General features: G+C 52.8%; 1 long non-coding RNA gene across 1 annotated transcript; it reads left to right on the forward strand.

Moving 5' to 3' along the window:
• Window positions 1-1060: 1060 nt before the first annotated feature.
• LOC106994393 (uncharacterized) lies at window positions 1061-12984 on the forward strand. The gene is made up of 4 exons (XR_013407767.1): window positions 1061-1531; window positions 1640-1822; window positions 8146-8211; window positions 12375-12984. It is a non-coding gene; the product is annotated as an uncharacterized LOC106994393 (long non-coding RNA).
• Window positions 12985-13474: the final 490 nt, after the last annotated feature.

Genomic DNA, 13474 nt, shown 5'->3' on the forward strand with positions numbered 1-13474 from the left:
ACCTCCACCACACACCCGTGTGTGATTGGATTATGGGCCCATTCCACTGAGGTTTCTGTTTTCCTTGCTAGACGCCCAACACAATATCTTCTTTCCTGTTCTTCTTTCTTTTTCTCTTCAAGTTAAAATGTACACATATCGAAATAAATCTTAGCTTTAAAGGTTTTGCGGAGACACTCCTGAAATGTGTGTCCCGTTGTGACACAGAACAGTTCCACTGCCCAGGAGACACTTTCTACTTCTCCCCCACGGGTCCCTGCCACCCCCAGGAAGCCGCTGTTGTGATTTTGTTCCCTCGGAAGAGTCGGCCCCCCTCGACTGTCGTGGGAATGGGACCTGCACTGCATGCACCTGCGGCCGGGTCCTGCCGCTCCGTGTGTCTGGAATTCACTCTGGCGGTTAGCAGAGCAGTGGCTTGAGCTGTTTTACTGCTGAGCGCCATCCTGTCGCTCCCACACACCACCTTCTGTTTGCCATTCACCTGTTTTGTTTTGTTTTGTTTTGTTTTGTTGAGACAGAGTCTCACTCTGTCGCCAGGCTGGAGTGCTGTGGCCGGATCTCAGCTCACTGCAACCTCCGCCTCCCGGGTTCAAGCGATTCTCCTGCCTCAGCCTCCTGTTAATGGACAGTTTGGTTGTTTGAGGACTTGAGTTATTGTTCAGAAAGCAGCTATGCCTCTTCGTGCACAAGCATTTTATCGACCGACGTACAGACCAGTATTTTCCTTCCCTTGGATGACACCCAAGAACAGAATTGCCTAAGGCCAGGCACATGTTGACTTTGTGCAAAACCGCCCACGGGGTTGCCCACTGGTGCCCAAACTGGAGGGTTTGGGCCCCTCCACATCTCTGCTGATACTTGGCACTTTCCGTCTGTGTAATTTTAGACATTCTAGAGGGTGTGTGGCAGTATCTCGTTCTGGCTTTACTTTCCATTTTCTTGATGACATATGATAACAGCAGTTTCTGAAGACCTTCAAAAGCATCTGACAAAAGCTACGACTTAAAATCTCCAAGAGGTTTGGAGCGTGTGTGGGTGAAGAATCGAGCCCCTAAGCTGCAGCCCCTCTCCGTGCCCACTCTGGGCGCCCAGGTGTGGACAGGATTCTCCCCTGCTGCGGGTGCTGACGGCTCTGCCAGGTCCCCTGTGCCAATATTGACCAGAGAACTCTGTGTGGCGGGCGCTGGGCCAGCCCCACACTCCTGGCCCACAGCACTGGGCCCATAATCCAACGCTGGTGTGTCAGCACCATTATCTCAGCCTCTTTATTTCAGAGCTTCTTGTTCTCATACTGCTGAATTCTCTCAGAGAAAAGAAAGAAAAAGTCCTTGCTAGGTGGACGGAGCCTCCCCGGAACCAGCACCCTCACCGGCACCCTCGCTGGCAGGCACTAATGAGCTCCCGGGGTTTCAGGCTCAGCAGAGCAGGGGAGACTAAGGAAGGGGTCTGCCAGGTCATGGTCACCCTTCGCCAGCAAGCACACCAGGAGAAGAAACCGTGAGGCTGGTGCCAGAGCGAAGCCCACCTTGAGGTACCCGGGCACCCCCTTCCTCATCTCCCTGGCACCCAGTCAGGCTGGCTGTGGCGGGGGTGGTGAGCTGGGCCTCGCCTTGGGCATCCAGTGTGGCCTTGTCTCCAGCAGCAGCTGGAACTCCTGGAAGACAGAGGAAGTGCTGTGTTGCCCGTCTCCGCACTCACCTCCTGGGAGAGAGGAAGTGGCGAGATCTCGGCTCACTGCAAGCTCGGCCTCCCGGATTCAAGCGATTCTCCTGCCTCAGCCTCCCAAGTAGCTGGGACTACAGGCATCCGCCACCATGCCCAGGTGATTTTTGTATTTTTAGTAGAGACGGGGTTTCACCATGTTGGCCAGGCTGGTCTCGAACTCCTGACCTCAGATGATCCGCCCGCCTCGGCCTCCCACAGTGCTGGGATTGCAGGCCTGAGCCACCGCGCCCGGCCTGACTGGTTACTTGGAAATCATTCATTCACACACCCGAGGTAGGTCGAGAAGACTGATGTTCTAGGAGGCGTGAGTAGAAATCACGGGGTCGGTGGGCTGTGACCTCTGGTCATCTGCCTTGCTGCAGCCCTGTCACGGTGGTGGCACTGACCGTGTGTGAGAGGAGCATATGCTCAGGACACTTCCATCCCAGACAGAGAGAAACAGAACCACGAGAACGTCCAAGCCAGGGCCACTGTGGTCAGTGCACATGCCCTGGGGGCTGAAGGGCAGGACATGTGGGGTGGGTCCAGGGAGGGTATGGGGCAGGGACTCGGAATTACGGAGGGGCTGCCCTGCTCTGCCAGATAGCTGGGGGAAGGGAGGCAGATTCTAGGTAAAAAGTGATGTTTATAATAGCTTCACAGCCCAGGCACTTCTGTCCAATGGATGGAGAACAGTTTGCAAAAAAATAGCCTTCAGGCCAACGGTCACCTCTGAGCTGTCAGCAAGATTCCGTTTCCCACTATCCCCCGCCCCCATCCTGCCCACACCTGCTGTGCTTTCTCCAGACTGGCCCAGCAGGTTCCGTTCCTCTGTGTTTCTTCTCCGTGTGTGTCTGGTCTCATCCCCTTGGCCTCCCTGGAAAATGCCACCAGCCCAGCCTGACACTCAGACGTCTCTAGGCGCATGGTGGAGGGACCGGGGAATTGTTGCCAGGCTCGTTATTTCTGAAAAGAGCTTTCACTCCTGGGGTGGCCGGGCTGACCACAGAAGCCTGCGCGTGGCACGGTAGAGCAGACCAAGACAGAGGGCCGTGGCCACTCCGCTATCCCGGCCGGTGCTCTGTGGATACAGAGGGCATTCGTGTGTTTTATTTCTGTCTGCTTTGTCTTGAACGGAGAATTTCTGGGTTCGGTTTTGATTTGTTTTGAAGACGAATGTAGAAAGAAGGAAAAATCAGAGGTCAGAAAAGATGGAGGCCAGTCCACCTGCCCAGCAGGCAAACTGCTGTGAAACTTATAAATATTGCACCTCGTTCTCTGTGAAGCGCGCTCTTCCGGGAGGGGGCCGTGAGTTCACGTGCACTTTCTGTGCAGTGGGGGACCGGCTGGTGCCTTCGGAGAAATCCGTTGTTAAAAGGGGGTTCTCTGGCCGGGCGCGGTGGCTCAAGCCTGTAATCCCAGCACTTTGGGAGGCCGAGACGGGCGGATCACGAGGTCAGGAGATCGAGACCATCCTGGCTAACACGGTGAAACCCCGTCTCTACTAAAAAATACAAAAAAAACTAGCCGGGCGAGGTGGCGGGCGCCTGTAGTCCCAGCTACTCGGGAGGCTGAGGCAGGAGAATGGCGTGAACCCGGGAGGCGGAGCTTGCAGTGAGCTGAGATCCGGCCACTGCACTCCAGCCTGGGCGACAGAGCGAGACTCCGTGTCAAAAAAAAAAAAAAAAAAAAAAAAGGGGGTTCTCAGGAACTGTGCAGAAATGGACTTTTTCTACCTCTTCGTGCTGATGTAACTTTAAGGAGAGTTTGGAGGATAATGGAAGAGTCTTGATCTCTCATCATTTACCTTGAAGGAAATAGAGATTTCCGTGCAGGAGCCAACTTTTTTCAACTAGCAAGTTAGCCTCTTTCCTCCGTGGAAGGGAAAGGCCATTTGACCCCAGGACACAGCCTGGAGCAGCTGTGCTGTTTTGTGGGTAGAGGGGGTGGCAAGGGTCATCGGGGCACCTTCAGGGTCAGGGTGGTGTTCAGAAATGCCATGATGTGCCTACTGCTGAGGGCAGGTGGAGCCAGAGCCACACACCAGGTTGTCCTCACCTCTGAGCCTGCCCCGCCACCGCCCCCAGCCTGTCTGCCCTGTTCTCTCACAAAAGAAAAGACCTTGCCCAGTGCCAAGGGTGGGAGCACAGCCACCTGCTCTTCATTAAGACGAGGATGACCGTCGCCATTGTCCTCACCATCATCATCATCTGCTGAGAGATGCCTGTGCTAAGCACAGCTGATCCTCACCCCAGCCAGGAAGCAGGTAGTGCCATTCTTATTTTACCACGGAGAATTGAAACTCAGAACCTTGAAGTAACTCTCCTGGGACCACACAGATTTCTGGAGCCAACTGCAGACTCGGGTCAGCCTGCGTCAGGAAAGGTTGCATTCAGTCTTCCTCCATGGACGCCCCGCCTGCCCCCGCACCCCTCCGCCTCTCCGTCCCTCCTACCCCCAATTCTCCACTTGTTGTGGGTCTTCCTAGGCTCTTTGTTGATGACAACCCCACAGAAGAGAAAAACATCCTTTAATATTTATTAATCGATGCCATCCGCAATTCAAAAAGCAGGTGAATCAGAAGGCTCGCGTTTCTCTTAGAAAAATTCATGTTTGAAATAGAATTCTTTGTTCTTTCTCTGTGGACCATGGAGCCCAGCTAGGAAGCAGGTTGGCTGAGCTTCCGCAAACACACAGGGCCTTCTGATCTGAGGGTGTGAGTCAACGAGATAATTCCACCCACTAATTGTTCATCTTTAAAGGCTGGACTACAGCTGGGAAAACATTGGCACACACAGGCCCATGGCCACAAGGCGACTGCAGCCTTTATTCCAGCTCACCTGCTGGGGTGCTGCTGAGAGCCACATTCGCTGTCACCTGCCACATGCCAGCTCTTCCCAGTCATTCACTCAGAAATTCTTCCACCTCCCTGAGGAGGGGGCACTATTATGCTTCCCATTTTACAGATTAAGAAGCAGAGTAACCTGCCCGGGTTCCCACTGCTAGCGAACATACGCTCCCAGGCACCCAGCTGCGAGGCCTGGTGCTGCCAAGGGGGGAGTATGGCAGGAAATGAGACAGAGGGAGACCCCGTAGCTTTGCCACATCTTATCCCAGAAATACTAGAGAAAAGGTGAAAATTGAATCAACCAACCAATCGGCAACTGTGCCACCTACACAGAGAAGCCCCTCGTGTGGGGAAATTTTTCCACTGGCTTAAGTGAGATGGCTGCTGGTGTGGTGCCCTGCACACACAAGCAAGGTCATTACTGACTCCTCAGGAAACTCCCTAGCCATAAGTCAAGGTAAACCCCTTTTCCCTCCCAGGGAAGATCAATGACACCCTTCAATCTGCTTGAATCTTGGTAGAAAAGTACCTGAAGCATTAACCATCTTTGTCTACAATAATTTACTTATTCATACGGGTCAACAAATCCTCCTGCTGCCTCATCTTCTCCTGCTGTGAGACCAGAAAGCGGCTCAGTCCTGGCTGCCCACCTGCCCTTTCCTCCAGGCTACACCCCTGGGCATGAGCAGAGGTGCCAGGCTTTAATTTTAATGCTGTCTTTGTAAACAGTGCCTTTTAGAGTATATTTGTCAGCCTGTCTTACTTAGCACTCACCACCTTGTCTCCCGAGTAGCTGAGAACATAGGTGTGAGCCACCACACCTGCCAAAATTTTTAATTTTTTGTAGAGATGGGGTCTTGCTACATTGCCCAGGCTGGTTGTAAACTCCTGGCCTCAACCAGTCCTCCCACCTCTGCCTCCCAAAGTGTTGGGATTACAGGTGTGAGCTACCGTGCCCGGCCTCTTTCTGTTCTTTTTGGCCTTTTGGGCTTTCGTTTACCCGGTATCACTTTACTCATTCCTCTATTTTCGGGCTTTCTTTGTTCTATTATTTTATGTATGTTTCTTGTCCACAGTACAGAGCCCAGGGATTGCCTGTCCATCTAGGCAGTTTCTTCTTTGAACGAAACAAGTCGGCCTGCTGGATTTCATGACATGGCTAATGACTTTATTGCTGTCATTTTCAAGTTGATTATTGAGTTTTCTTTTCTCTGTGTTTTCTGGGTCGTCTAGGCACTGCTGTTTCCTTCTGCTCTTCCTGGTGGATTTCCGTTTCTTTGCAGGGCTGGTAACGGTGCCTGCCCTTCCCAATTGCCAGTGTCCATCGTAAGGTTCTTTACCGTTTGATGGAAACTCGGGACCGGAAACGTCCCCTACCCTGGCCAGCCTCCGTCCCATGAGAAGTGGGCTTTACATCACGCCCGTCCTCTCCCTCCCACCCACTCCCAGCCTCTTCCAGTAACATGTGTGACTTTGACTCACCCCTGCCCCAGCCCTGTTATGCTAACTCTTAGATTTTGCAGAATGAATACTTTCATTCGGGGCTATTATTTTAGACTTTGCTTGCGATTCATTTCAGAAATATTTCCATTTCCGGATTATTTACGTCGCACCTGTATTCTCCCTCCCAGGTAAGTCTTCACTGTTTCGTGTGTTCGCCTGGACGTGCAGGGTTTGTGGATTTCGTGGCTCGCCGCTCCCTCCTCCAACACTTTCCCAAGAAAGGGTCCTGCAATGCTTTCCCCTCCCTTCGTCCACCGTGGCACCTCGAGGGTGGGGCTCATGGGCTGCGCGTGTCCTTGCCCAGTCCCCAGGTGCCATGCTCGCTGCTTCTCTGTGCCACAGAGGAGAAATCTGACGTCAGCGCCGCCCCTCTCCTTTTGCCATTTATTTGTTCTTTACTGCTGCAGCTTTTAGAATTGTTCTCTTCTGGCTAACATGGTAAAACCCTGTCTCTACTAAAAATACAAAATAATAATAATAATAATAAGCCAGGCGCGGTGGCGGGCGCCTGTAGTCCCAGGTACTCAGGAGGCTGAGGCAGGAGAATGGCGTGAACCCAGGAGGCGGAGCTTGCAGTGAGCAGAGATCGCGCCACTGCGCTCCAGCCTGGGCGACAGAGTAAGACTCCATCTCAAAAAAAAATAAAAATTAAAATTAAAAAATAGAATTGTTCTCCTCCTCTTCCCACTGGGAGATTTCCCTGAACACCCTGCTAGAAGGCTTTTCTCCTCAGTTCCTCCAGATCTGTGGGCTCCGGCCTCTGCCTTGGGCTCCCCTGAGATGTGCTCAGTAGGCAGCCCCTCCCTCTAGAGCTGCCGTCCTGCAGGGCAGGCCCTGTCCTCTCCTCTCCCCCTGCTTCCCATCATATGCTCTGAGCATCTTTTATCTCCCATCCGCTACAGTGCTCATTTAGGTCTCAACAGAGCCCATGCTCTACTTGTGTTTATCTAAGGAGTTTTTTCCAGTAGGAAATCAGGCATTGGCTGTAAAGCAAGGCACATGTGGGACTCGAATCTCTATTCTGCCTGTCCTTGTTCAAGCCACTTCCTCAGCCTCTGCCTCCAACTGCTGTGTCTTTGGACACCCATTCCCAAAGCCTGCCTGCCGCTGCAGCTGTGGATATGCTGCGTGGACAGCCTCAGGGGGGCTCTGGCCTCGGCAGCCCCTGCCTGCACCCAATCTGTCCAAGGTCTCCTTGCCCCAAGGCTCAGTAGTAGAGAGCACAGCTACCACCACCTTCCTCCGCTCCTGGGCCCAGGAGACCCAGGCCCCCAGGCACTATGGCCTCCATCCAGGGGTCTCTATCCAGCCTCTCTAGGCTGCAACTGTTCTGAGAGTCCCCCAGTGCCCACCCCAGGCTCCTGTCAGGTCCAGAGTGGGAGGCAAAAAAGGCCTTCATTCACTTCTAGGACTCCAGCAGGGCTGAGGCCTACCCTCCTCCAGGCCCACCCCACCCTCCAGCCCACTCCCTCCCAGGCCCCCACCCTCCAGCCCACTCCCTCCCAGGTCCACCCCCACCCTCCATCTTACTCCCTCCCAGGCCCCCCCCATCCTCCAGCCCACTCCCTCCTCCAGGCCCACCCCACCCTCCAGCCCCACCCCACCCTCCAGCCCACTCCCTCCCAGGCCCACTCCCACCCTCCAGCCCACTCCCTCCCAGGCCCACCCCCACCCTCCAGCCCAGAGAAGCTGCTGGGCTCAGAGAAGCTCCAGCTGGAGCTGGAAGGAGAGGAGACACGCCCAGCCCTCCTGGCTTCCGGAAGCCTGTTGCACGGCTCATTCCCGAGGCGCCTGCTCCACTGGTGTTAACAAGGGGAGTCACCTTAAGGGTGTTCCTGCCAAGGTCTTTCGGAAGTAGTCAGTTCCAGCTCCGAATGTTCATTTATTTTCATAATCCCTCGTTGAATTCAGATGCACAGAGTGGCAGATACACGCTTGATGAGTAACAGCCACTGGTCCTGACGTCGGTACCGTTTTCATGCGCTTGCCCTGTCTGGGCTCTGTGCTAAGTAACCATACGTTTTAACTATATTCTCGCCCTTAATCCTCATAACACTGGTAAACTTGGCACTATTGTTTTTCTTTTTCAGATGGGAAAATAAACGCCTCAAGAAGCTGCACAGATTGCCCCAAGACTCTCAGGAGGTGAGTGGGAGGTGAGTGGCCATAGTGGCGTGGGAGCCCAGGTCTGGCGGTTCCAAAGCCTGCTGGGTCTTCATGGCATATACGTGCTTTGCGGCTCTCTACCTGGTAGCTGCCTGTCCCCTGGACTGTGAGGCTCAGGACAGACGTCCTGTGTGTTTTCTTCACCACATGGCCCTGACACAGCCATCCCAGAGCCCTCTGCAAACACTAGTGAATGAGCAAACCAGCCAACCCGCAGAGGAGCTTCTCGTCCATCCTCTAATGACCAGGGCGTTCTTCATGATCTCTGGCCACTTGCTGGCTTTGCCCATGAACATGGGATGAGCAGAGGGAGGCGTGGAGACGTGGGGGATTAGTGGGTGCTCTGAGGATGATGCTGGCTTGGGTATCATGGACCCTGGGTTTCATGGGGCAGAGGAAACGGGGTGGGCTGAGCTCAGGGCAGGAGCTCACCTGGCCGGCCCTCCCATGAGTGGCTTCAGCAGAAGCCCCAGCTCAGCCCCGGGACACTGAATTGGACACCTCCTGGGGCATTTGAAAGCAGGATCCACAGACCCCAGGGCGCTGAAAGAGTTACTGTGCTGATAGGAGCCAGCAGGTGTGATGGCAGGAGGAACACAGGCCCAGGGCAGCTGGGTGGAGCAAAGGGGGCCCAGCCCATGCCCACCCTGTAGGCTGAGCCTGTGGAGCCTGTGTGAGGAGGTCAGGGCGGGCTGAGCAAAGGTAACCATAAGGCAGCAAGGCGTTGCGCAGCTCTTCGCACACCCTCCCCACCCCCGGGGCATCCATCCGTGTCCTTGGGGGCTTCCAGCAGACCCACCCCGGCCAGGGGCCGCCCAGGAGGGACCGCGCTCTGCAACTGTCATCCCCCACCTGGCACCCACTGCCAGTGAAGTGAGTTCATAGGTGAAGGAAGGCGTGTGCATTGAAAGACAGGGATGAAAAGTTCCATTTTCCAATTGTACTTTCCTCCCTGAGGGAGAGCGCTTTGGAAAGAGTAATGATTGTGATGACAAATGGATCTTAAGACGAGGGCTGGCACATCTTTCCTCATCAATTTCTATTCTTTGGGTCATTAAACCCTGAAGTGTTAAGTGGAAAGATGCTCACTGAATTGAGGCGGCCCTTTGAGGCCACGTAGGGGAAGCGATCCCCAGGCCTTCTTAGTGTCCATCAGATAGCCGTGTTTTGTGAAATCTTTGCACATTCGCTTAGAAAGCGGTTTTTAAAGCGGCCTGCAGCTTTGACAGGACACACTGTCAACCCACGTCCCACCTACCCTCCAGCCGTGCCTGTTCCCCACAGCTCTGGTGTGTGTGCCTCGCACACATCATGTATCCAGAGCCCTCTCTGCCCGCCAGACACAGCCATGGGCAGCAAACATGCCCCTAGCAGCCGCTGTAATGTGTCTGGATGCAAAGGACATCTGATGGCCACAGAGCTTGGGCCTCCTTTTCTAGTAAAATCCCATGTCCATGTTCCTACAAGCATCGGTGGTCACCTGGCCAGCACCTCTGTGGAGCCAGTGAGAAGCAGCAGCTCCCCTCAGTTGAAGCCCCTCTTACAAAGAGACAGCCTCACCCCTGCAAGAGGTGCGGGCCCTCCTTTGACGGCTAAGACGGGATCCGTGCCCAGCTGTCAGCTTCCTCCCATGCTTGGGGCCCCCTGCCCTCCCCCTCGTCCCCAGGCCTGGCGGAAAGCACTTCTGGAGAAGGTTCCGTCGGTCTCAAGTCTCCGGTGTCCTCTCTCTTGCTTGAGTTTGAGTTGAATTCCGGGAATGGCTCAGGGCCTATATCCCTGCAGCGGCCCGTTCTATGTGTGGTGCTGCGTCCTGCAGGCTGGGCGCTCCTGGGGGTCTAGACCTCAGGCTGGTCGCTGACTCCCAATGGCATCCACCACGCTGTGTGGGGGCAGTGCTTAGCCAGGCAGGAAGCACCCCCAGAGGACGCTGGAAGGAATGTCCTCACAGCTCACAGGTGACCCTTTGGTTTCCTCAGCCATACCCCAGAGAAGCCTCAGGCATCATCTTTGGGAGTGGCAGGTGACATCCTAGGGTTCTCCTTGTGTAACCTCAGGCACCTGGAGTCATGGCTGCTGCTCCATGCCACCCTGAGGCACATACCTATCGCTAGTGGGCGTTACTGGCCCCTGTGTTTCCCTCGTTCGTCATGTCAGGGCAGGTGGCAGAACGGCCACATCAAGGTCATATCCAAACCCAGGAAGTCCTCAGCGCAACGGAGGCTGACTTCCTGATTCACCTGCTACTGTCTCCCCAGGCCTCAATCAAATAATAGTAAGGATGTTTTTTTTAAAGGACACAAACCCAGGACAGACAACTGCGGGAAAGAGGCAATAGGAACACATTTTGGAAGCTGCACAGCAGATGCATGAGGAGGGACTGAATTAGCCAAGGCGAGCTGCAGGGAGCTGAGCTGCAGAGGCCGTCACGACCCAGAGGATGTGGATTTATCCTGGGATGTCAAGGAGGGTAAGGGACAGGGCTCCCAGGGTGCCAGGTAGACAGCAGGACTGGGAGTGGCAAGACTATTTCAGAAGCAGGTACGTGGCCAGGTGTTCCTCTGCCCCTAGGTAGCCTGCCACACCCACCTCAGGTGGCATCTGGAGGATGGGGAAGAGACTCAGGACCGAGGGCTCTGGGCAGAGCCAAGGGCAAGAGGATTCAGTGTTTCTTTGTTGTCACAGGACTGGGGGGCGGGGGGCTGTCCCTTTTTTTTGGGGTGGTTTCCCAGGTCACTGGCTGAAAGCACGTCAGACCCCTGGCAGGATGTTGGAGGATTCCTTTTTAGGGAGACTTATGGACTCAAAACAAATGATTCTAAACACTTCCAGACATTTAAAAACAAATAAAGGACTAGAATCAAGCTTCATTAGTCTTCTCAACAGCAACATTTGAAGCCAGGAGGTAATGGAAAATTGTCTTCAAAATTTTATGGGAAAAATAGTTTTCTACTAGAATTTTAACCCAAATGAACAAACTATCAATCAAAACAGTTCAGACACACAATTGTTCAATAAACACATCTCTCACTCTTTCAGTGAGGTGCTGGGGGATGCACCCACAAAATGAGAGACAACGACTTGGGATTCAAGGAACCAAGAATCCAAAAGGAAAGAGGCCATGGGAATCCCCAGAGTGAAAGGAAAGGGAAGCTAAGGAATCCGGTGCTGAAGAGGAAGGGAGGCTGCAAGAGGGGCATCTCCCAGGGAAGATGAAAACACAGAGGGCCTTTTGCATCTTGAGAGGAGATTTACAATTCTCACAGAGAGGTTAGGGCTGAGTTAGTGATATGTATATGAAAAACGAATCCAGTGAAAAAGCAATTAAGTAAAGTCCAGGAAAAACAAACTAAAAAAAAGAAAATTGTTTAAGGAAGAAACTGTAATTATAGTATACTACGTGTCTCAGCTGTGAGTCATATTTATACAATGTCATGACATTTAATTGATCTACTAGAATACTGATCTGTTCAGACATTACAAACAGCAGTGGGTGTGTCAGGGAAGAAAGACCTTGATAACGAGTAGGGACGTGGTACAGAAATGCCGAATTCTCATTTTTCATTATATGAAGTCAGTAGCCAAAATTGAACTAAAGAAAGTCAGCAAATAGAAATATAAGCATGCTATTTAGAAATGTGGGGGTAAACAGGTACAGTTTTAGCTTTTAGGTGGATTGCCTCTGGGGAGTGGAATGGACACTGCCCTGCAGATCTATTGGTGGGTATTTGTGTTTGTGTGTGTGTGTGTGTGTGTGTGTGTGTAAGATGGAGTCTTGCTCTGTCACCCAGGGTTGAATGCAGTGGCACAATCTCAGCTCACTGCAGCCTCTGCCTCTGGGTCCAAGAGATTCTCTTGCCTCAGCCTTCCGAATAGCTGGGATTACAGATGTGCCACCATACCAGCTACTTTTTGCATTTTTAGTAGAGACGGGTTTCGCCATGTTGGCCAGGCTGGTCTCAAACTCCTGACCTCAAGTGATGCACCCACCTTGGCCTCCCAAAGTGTTGGGATTACAGGCGTGAGCCACCATGCCCAGCCTGTGTTTGCTTTTAAGACTAGTCAAGTGCAATAGTGAGAAGGGCAGAAAGAGTAGAACCTAGATGAGGTTTATTTTCCTGCTTTTTAAAATACAGGGTCTCACTCTGTTGCCTAGGCTGGTATGCAGTGGCAAGTTCATGGATCACAACAGCCTCAGACTTCTGGCTTCAAGCAATCCTCCCACCTCAGCCTCCAAGTAGCTGGAGCAACAGGCATGTACCACCGCACCCAGCCTGGGCTTTTAACCTATGTACATTAAATGTTTAGCTGATTTTTAAAAATCTTTGGCAATTTAAAGAAAGAATGAAAGGATATGCTGAGTTTCTGGTACTTTCTGGCATTTTCCAGCATTCATACAATTGATGGGTATGAATAATTCAAGACCAGAAATGGGTATTTTTTTGCAATTAGGTAAAAAAAAAATTAACTGATTTTCACCTCATTATCTAATTATTCCCTATTCCTTAATTATCTGTGTGGACCTTGCAATAATTGGAAATGGTAAAAGATGAGGTAGAAAAGAAGTCAAGATGTATGTGTAATGGGCTGTAGTGCTATTTCTGGTCTTAAATGGGCAACAAGGAAAACTGTCCTTCCCTGAGCAGGGCGTTGGCTCCTCTAAGCTGTATTCTGTATGTAGGTGTCTGAGTGAAAATTCCACTCGGATAGTTGCAGTGCATTCATGCTCCGTTTAATGCTGTTTGGAATATATATTTAACCAGAAAGGTGATTTCGCCTCTTCCTTTATCTCTGCTTCTCACCTAAAAAGAGAGTTATAGTGTTGAGTCCTGCCCCCCTCGAGTTGCTGCCTTGGTCCAACGAGGACAATGCAGGAGTTCTGCAGGAATCACCGGGGTCTGGGTCTCAGACGCGGCCGGGTGCTCTGTCTTTCCCAGGTCCCCTCACCCGCAGTCACCACTGCGCGCAGTTCCCGGGGAGCAGGGCCTCGGGCCGGGCACAGCAGGGGCCTGTGTTCATGTGACCCTTGGCACGTCCCCCTCATCCCCAGTATGCTCAGGGGCCAATCCCAGTCCGTGGTGAGGACCAGCATCGACCCGGGAACCCTGGGAGCACCAGGCAGGGGAAGAGTGTGAGGGACACCGGCCTTCCTCCCTTTCACCGTCCTTGGTGTCACTGTTCAGCCATCGGCTTCTCACAGTGGCTTTGCTTTTTGATTAAGAGACACATTTGGATTCTGTGTGGCTGGGAATGGCC

The sequence above is a fragment of the Macaca mulatta genome, chromosome 17, assembly GCF_049350105.2.
Source record: "Macaca mulatta isolate MMU2019108-1 chromosome 17, T2T-MMU8v2.0, whole genome shotgun sequence".
NCBI classification, from domain to species: Eukaryota; Metazoa; Chordata; class Mammalia; order Primates; family Cercopithecidae; genus Macaca; species Macaca mulatta.